Below are 8,156 nucleotides of genomic sequence, written 5' to 3'. Positions count from 1 at the left end.
ATAGGCACCTGTGGAGCAAAATGTGTCTTTGTCCCTTGCCCAATTTGCATTCGAAAAGGCATGTAAACTAAGAGGGAAGTCACGGTAAATTTGGAGGCCATCATTGATAGTGCCAATGAGATAACGTAATATGCGTTTGACAAAGGACCAATGTTCGGTTGTTGGACGATGCATGTATTGTGATAATTTGTTGACAACAACGGCTATATTTGGTCTTGTGATCAGTAAATATTGCAAGCTACCAATGACTTCGCAGTAGTTAGATGGATCATATAGAGAGGAGCTCGAGTTGATTGTGAGAGAAGGACTGGTCGGTATTGGAGTGAGAACTGGCTTAGCTTCATGCATCTTTGCTTGAGTTAAAAGATCCATAATGTAACGACGTTGCGAAAGTAATATACCATTGTTGTTGGATATAACCTCTACGCCCAAGAAATACGTTAGCACCCCAAGATCTTTAATAGAGAATCGCTGAGCAAGTGCAGTAACAAAGCTATTCACTGTAGAAGTGTTAATACTAATGATAATTATATCATCAACATATAAAAGAAGATATAGAGTATGGCAAGAAGCTTTGAAAACAAATAGAGATGCATCAACATGTGAGTTCTTAAATCTAGATGAAATTAGAAAAGTTCGAAGTTCCTGATACCAAGCTCGAGGGCCTTGTTTCAGGCCATAGATCCATTTTCGGAGTTTGCATACATGTGTTGGGTTATCTTTATCAATAAATTCAGGTGGCTGAGACATGTAGACATTTTCAGAAAGGTTTCTTTGAAGGAAAATATTTTTTATATCAAGTTATCTTAATGACCAAACATGACTCATTACTAAACTGAGAACCAATCGAATTGTGGTGGGTTTGATCACAGGGCTGAATGTGTCATGAAAATCTTCTCCAAGATATTGATGAAAGCCCTTGACAACTAAACGAGCTTTATACCTATCAATAGAACCATCAGATTTACGTTTAGTTCGAAAAATTCACTTGCATCCAACCAGGTTGTGGTTTGGGTAAGGTGGCACCAGGTCCCATGTTCTATTCTTAACTAAGGCATCATATTTTCAGACATAGCTTGACGCTATTTATGATTTTTGAGAGCTTAAGTCATTGAAGTTGATTCAAAGTCACTGGTTGTGGATAGTTGACTATGAAGGTTTATTTTGGTGAGAGGTTTGTGAATGTTATTTTTGGCTTTAGTTATCATGTGGTGAGTGTTTTGTGGATGAGTTGAAAGGAGAATTGTGGTAGGTGAGGCATCAAATGAGGGAGTGTCACATTGGGACGACGGAGGGGTTATTTCATCTAATGGTGTATTGAGTGGCGAAAGTAAAGAGTGTGAGGAAAATGGAATTGGTGGTGGAATCCAAGTGACAATGGTGTTTGGTTTGGGACGATGAGAGGAAGGAGATAGAGTTTTAAAGGGGAATACAGACTCAACAAATTTAACATGCCTAGATACATAGATTTTGGAAGAGGATGGATCAAGACAATAATAAGCACTTTGAGTTAGAGAGTACCCAAGGAGACATAAGGTTTGGAACGGGAATCAAGCTTATGTGAAGTATATGGTCTAAGCCAAGGGTAACAGAGACAACCAAATACTCTAAATTTGGAGTAGTTCCAAATATGTGTTTAAATGGAGAGGATAAGTTTAGGGTGGGTGTAGGCATGTGATTTATTAAGTACACAACAGTAGCAAATGCATGAGACCAGTAGATGAGAGGAAGAATGACATGAGATAGTAAGGCGAGACCTATTTCAACTATGTGTAGATGGGAGAAGCCATTATGTTATGGTGTGTAAGGTGGTGTAGTGAGATGGGAGATTCCATTGATGGAAAGGAAATTAGAGAAAGAAAGATATTCTCCACCATTGTCAGAATATAGTGTTTTGATGGTTTTATTAAAGAATTTTTCCACAATGGCTTTAAATATGATGAAAACATCTTTAACTTCAGACTTTTGTTTAATATGGTAAAACCAAATATATTTTGTGAAATGATCAATAAAAAAAACATAGTATTTGAAGCCATCATGTGAAATTATAGGTGAGCTCCAAACATCAGAAAAAATTAATTCAAGTGGATGATGAGAAACAAGTGTGACGTAGAAAAAGACAGTTTGCGGCTTTTAGTGCATAAACATGCATTATAAAAAACATCTGATGAAGAAGAAGAGGATAAGTGCAAATTGTTGCTAGAAATAATATGTTTGAGAATAGAGAAGGCCGGATGTTTTAAACGGTGATGTCACTCGAATGATGTAGATTTTATGGTGGAAAAAGCAAGCAAAGATGGAGAGACTGGCCACTTATATATTCCATCTTTAGCGTGATCCTTCAGGAGTGTTGTTCCCGTGCGAAGCTCCTTCACAAGAAAAGCAGATGGTAAGAATTCAATTGAGATATTATTGACAGAACAGAACTGAGAGACTGAAATAAAATTCTTTTGCATGCTTGGAATACAGAGAACATTATTTAATTGAAAATTATGTTGAAGAGTTTTAAGAGAAAGGGGACCAGTGTGACTGATGGATAGACCCGAGCCATTACCAATCATAATATCATCAAAACCATTGTATGGAATGTGCAGTGAGAGGTTGCTTAAGTCAAAGGTGATATGATGAGAAACACCATTGTCTGCTTGATGGAGTGGTTAGGTTATTGGCAGCAAAGTGAGCTCGTGGTTGCCATGGTGTGGTTGGAGTACTAGTGTCGTTTGAGGAACAAACAGGAACAAGTCGAAAGGAGGGGTAATGCTTTCCAGTGTGCTCTTGAAGTCGACAGAGTTGACAATAACCAAGGTATGGGCGAGAGGAGCGATCACCTTTCATTAAAGTCGACCCATCAGTTGGAGATGTTAAGTGATTAGTAGTATGAGAATATGATGGGCGTTAAGAGGATTTGTTGTATCTTGTATGGGATGGTGGGCACCAATTTGTGGTTCGACTGGTAGGACTAGCGTAGCTGGAAAGTAAGAGGGCTTAGTTGCAGTTGTGAGTAGTGAGACTTCAACATTGAGTAGTTTTTCATGAAGTTCTTCAAATGAGATGGCAGTGTCTCTGGCTTGGATAGACATGACTAATTCTTTGTAAGAATCGCCGAGACCCTCTAGAATTTTCTCACTTTGCATCTATTGATGCTTCAAGAAGAACAAGTTCATCGGCTCAGGCTTTGACATTCTGCATATGCTCAGTGATAATAGCACGCCCTTTGGTGAGGTTTTTGAGTTGGCTTTTAACTTGCTTGATGCATCCACGAGAGGGCTTGACATATGTGTTGGCTAAGATTGTCCATGCTTCATGTGAGTTTTAGATTGAGCAATAAAAGGGATGGTAGCTAGATAGATGAAACCAATAATATCATTTAGGATAAGTTGATCTTGTCGGATCCAAAAGAAGTGTGTAGGATTTGGTGTGGTGATTCCATTATCAGTGAGGGTGGCAGGTGGGCATTGTTTGGTTCCATCAATATAACCAAAAAGATCATATCTAATGAACAAGCTATGAAATTGTAATTTCTACAATATGTAGTTGGTGGAGGTTAATTTGAGAATTGTTTGAGCAACAACATTGATACTGATAAGATTGGTGAGCTTCATTGTTGTTGTTAATAGGAATTTGATTAGACGGATTGGTCATGATGAATAGATAGAGTAATGTTTGAATACCAGCTTTGATAAAACCGTCGGTGGCGAGAGTATTTACGACTCGAAGTTGTTTGAGAGGGAGGAGCCTTTTTGGCGTGTGTGTTGGTACACTAGAGGCTTATTGCCAGGTGCTTGGAAGTTGTTAAGGTAGACGGGATGGAGATGGAGAAGAAGCTGATTGAGGTTTTGAGGGAGATGGTGAGGTTGCAAGTTGAGTTTTTGAAAATGGTCAATCCAGATTGATTGCTCTGATACCATTTTAAGCTGTTAAGACTTGATCAAAAATACTACAGCTTCCCATTTTCGGTAGCAGCTTTATACAATAAGAAGTTTGTTGTGCATTTTAAAATGTAGAATAGATGAAGTCTATCTCTTTAGTTTACATATATCTGGAAGTTTGAATTTGAATGAATATTGATAATTATGATCTTTAAATCTGCGGATCAGATTAGATTTTTATAGTGGTAATATCTATTAATGCATACATTTTTATATTTGAGTAGTTATCTAAAAAATACATTGAGGATGAAAAAGTTGTTTCACATTATATGGTATTATTCTTAATTCTATGACAAGTTAGAAACTTTTAAATGCTTTTTCAAATAATGTAAGAGTTTTTTCAAATTACATAGAATAAAACCTAAAAAGTTCATAAGTAATAAATATGTATTATATGTTACTAAAGCAAAAATGAGAAAAAACATAGATGAAGTTTATGTACTTTTGTAACATAATTTATCTAATATTTGTTTTATAAATTATGTTGACAAATAATTATTGTTAATTTTAATTGAATTAATTTTATATAGAAATGAATTATTGAGTCTAATTGCATAGATGAAGAAAATCAAGAGACATGTTACTTCATATTCCTCCTTTAATTGGTTACTAGAGTTCTTCATTTTTTTTTTCTCTTTTTTTTTTTTTTTTGGGGGTCTTTGGGATTATGACTACTTGAATTCCATTTTTTTTTATCTTTAGAAGTTTCTTTTTTTATGCATGCTTTGTATTTTTTTTCCTTTTGTGGATCTTATTTTATTATTTTTGAGAATGATATTTTTTAAATACTTGTTTTATTTTTTAAATTAAACGTACAATTTCATTTATACAATTCGTCTTTATTTTAATTTATTTTAGTGACTTTTTTATTAGTTAATTTTTTGTTATTTTATATAAAAGTTATTAATTTTTTTGAGAATGTTTAAACATATCTACTCTACTCTTTTAAATACAAATGCATAGAAACTTAAAATTAAATAATTCAAAATTAACAAATGAGCTAAATATCAATCTAATGCTTAAATTTTAATATTAAACCACATTTATTCAATTAAAAAAAGATATTAATCACTAAGGTTAGTTCCATTATTGATATTATTATCATTTCTAAGCAAAGTCATCTCTCAAACCATAATTCCATGAATATTCATCGCTTGGTTTGCACTAAATTTTGGTTGTTGTCTTCACCATTTTTCTGGATATCTTTTCGAACTTCTTGTGAATTTTCAGAATTTGTTTTAACTTTATCTTTAAGTTCTTGCATATTTTTTTATAAATTATTGGATCATACATCGAAAATCTTTTAAATTTTTTAACTTTTTTTTAAAAATATTTTTTTAATTTTTTGACTGCTCGAGAACTCTTTGACTAGACGTTCTAATATCATTAATATAATTTTACTATCACGACTATTCTTACGTATTTTTTTAATTGATCCTTGATTTTTGTGTGCTTTTCTTCGAAGAATGCTTCCTGGCCTAGCATTTCTTGGTCATGCTTGATCTTGCACATCCCCTTGAATTCCATTATGACTTGTTAGACTTCTATTAGAAAACATTAAACCTCATGTTGAACACAGTAAAAACTATAAATGATAATACCTATATTAACTAAATAGAAAATGGTTAGTTAACTTGCTTTCTTCGACAATCCATTCTTCATCTGGTTGAAAGTAATTGAGTTATATTTTCTTCTTAATTGTGCTAAGGTAGATAAAAATCACATTAGACAATAAAGATATATATAATTCTAAAAAAAATCTAAATTATTTATTATAAAATTTGATTGGTTCTATATTTGTAGTATGCGTATCTATTAGAAATTATAAGATTTAATTGACTTTATATTTATAATGTACATATATGTTAGAGATTCGTTTTATAAAATATCATTTTATAAAAACTAAATATTGTAATTGCAATAAAAGGATTGGTGGAAAAATAAGAAAATTTTCAGTATAGGATAATTAAAATATCTCAAATTAATAATACCAGAATTTAATTTGCAATATATAATTCCAAAACGTACCATGATGCATGTATTTAGTTCACATTGCTTTCCCCTTTCCCCCTTTCTTTTTTCTTTCTTCATTTTTTTTTTCTATTTTATTTCCTTCTTCTTTTTTACTTTTTTCATTCTCAAATGGGCTGGGCTCAAAAAGAGCCCAGTCTTTCACATCCCTCCTCAGGCTAGGCTTGAAAAGCCCAGCTCGAGCCTCTTTTCTTCGAACTGACAACGTTTTTGGAGAGAGTAATTAAAGCCTTCAGCAAAATGCCGCCATTTTGAGGAAAGGCCTTTTAAACTTTTTTCCTTCGGCTTTGTCGATACGATGAGATTGATATTGAATCTTACTCTTCATTTTATCTTAACAATATAATTCTACTTATTTGTATATTTGTTAATTTGATTAAGATAAAAATTATTTGATATCTTCAAAATGGCTTTCAAAAAAGCCAGAATGAACCCACATTTTATCTGAAGATGCATGACATAATTTATACTGAGTTCTTGTTTCTTTAAACTTTTACGAGGAACAAACTTCAAATATTAGATTTGGGTCTTTTGCAATATTTCCTTAATTTGGAAGTGATTCAAGTTGAAAATGTAGTTCTTGGTGCACAAAGGAAATATGCAACTGACCTTCGTAAGAGATTTAACATACTGAATTGTAAAACTCAAGCCATGACTTTGAATTTAAGTGGGAAAGTACATCAATAAGGTGACACAAAACAAGTAACTCAAGTTACTTCAGAAGCGTGGTTGATGGCTTGCTATATTTACTCATACCAAAACATGATATGGCTTGGAGTTATTTCAAGGTTTATGCATTGTCCTGCATAACTTCATTTAGGAGATGGAAGAAGGATCTTGTGTTATATTGCTGGAACAATAGATTTTGGTTTGTGGTATTACCATGTTTCAAGTTTCAAGTTTCAATAGTGCAGATTCATTGAAAATAACTGGGCTGACTGTTTGGAAATAGAAGAATATATTTTCTATTTGGGATCAAGAGCCACTTCTTGGAGCTAGAAGAAGCAAGAAGCAACAACTTTATCTTCATCTAACTTTCAAAATGTAGCAGCAAGTTCATCGGCATGTCAAGTTGTATGGTTACGATGGTTCCTTACAGACCTTAATCAAGGACAAGATGAAAGAAATTGCATGGCTAAGAATCCAGCCTACCATGGAAGAACAAAGCATATAGATATCCAAGTTCACTTCACTGGACAGCTCGTGGCAAAAGGGCTGATCAATCTACAGTACTGTAACACAATGAGGAGATAGCTGATATTCTCACACAATTGCTTTCTTGTGAAAAGCACGTCTACTTGAAACATTAGCTTGGAGTGTGCAATTCTAAATCAAGGGCGAGTGATGAAGGTTGATTCAAATTGACATGTGCTTATTTTAGTTATCGAAAATTAGATTAATTTCAGCTTGGTTGAGTTGTAGATAATGATATAAAATTTGGATTTAGTTGAGAATTTTTAGGTTTTTCAGCTGTTTGGAAGCCTATAAATAGGCACTTTCAGTTCTTTAATAAAATAGCAGGAAAACATACAAAATTCTCTGCGGTAGTGGTATCCTAGGTAGTCAAAAGTGCTTATCTATGGAGGCTAAATATGGTGGGAAATGAAATCACGAATTTGATGGAAACTGGGACGAGTATCATTTGTCAACATAAGAAGAGAAATGGACGTTTTGGCAGATGAGTAGCAAAAATGAGAGTGAATCGTGGTCAAGATTTATACACATGGATTTAAAAGCTTAAGCTGAAGGGCAACAACAGGAGAAGCATTAGGGTCTTCTGCTTGTCAAACAATCGCTTATCCTGGAAATGAGCTGCAAAAGTAGCTTTGGAATTCCAGCTAAAGGAAGAGCTAAAAATAAGGGAAAGGGAGTTGCCCGGAATTTATTCTAATTTTTATCTGTTTGCAGGTTGGAGTAAAGCTTAGTGAGATTGAAGGAAAGGGGATGTAGGAAAGGAGATAAGAGAAAGAAGTGGTTTATGTTTAGAAGGATGTTCTAGTGAGATTGAAACATGTTCTTCCCAACACAAAACCAATGCTGGCTCTGAAGGAAAATGTAAATTAATGGAATTAAAAGCAATAACAGTTTCTTTTTAGAAGACTATACTTATTCCACTCTAACAACTTCCAATCCTCCAAAATATAATTGCTATAAATTAATATTATAGCAATATGCTCCTGACCCAAAAAAAAATCA

Source organism: Carica papaya, chromosome 1 (assembly GCF_054855325.1).
Source record: "Carica papaya isolate Zhongbai chromosome 1, ASM5485532v1, whole genome shotgun sequence".
Lineage (NCBI taxonomy): Eukaryota > Viridiplantae > Streptophyta > Magnoliopsida > Brassicales > Caricaceae > Carica > Carica papaya.
This window is presented reverse-complemented; position numbering follows the sequence as displayed.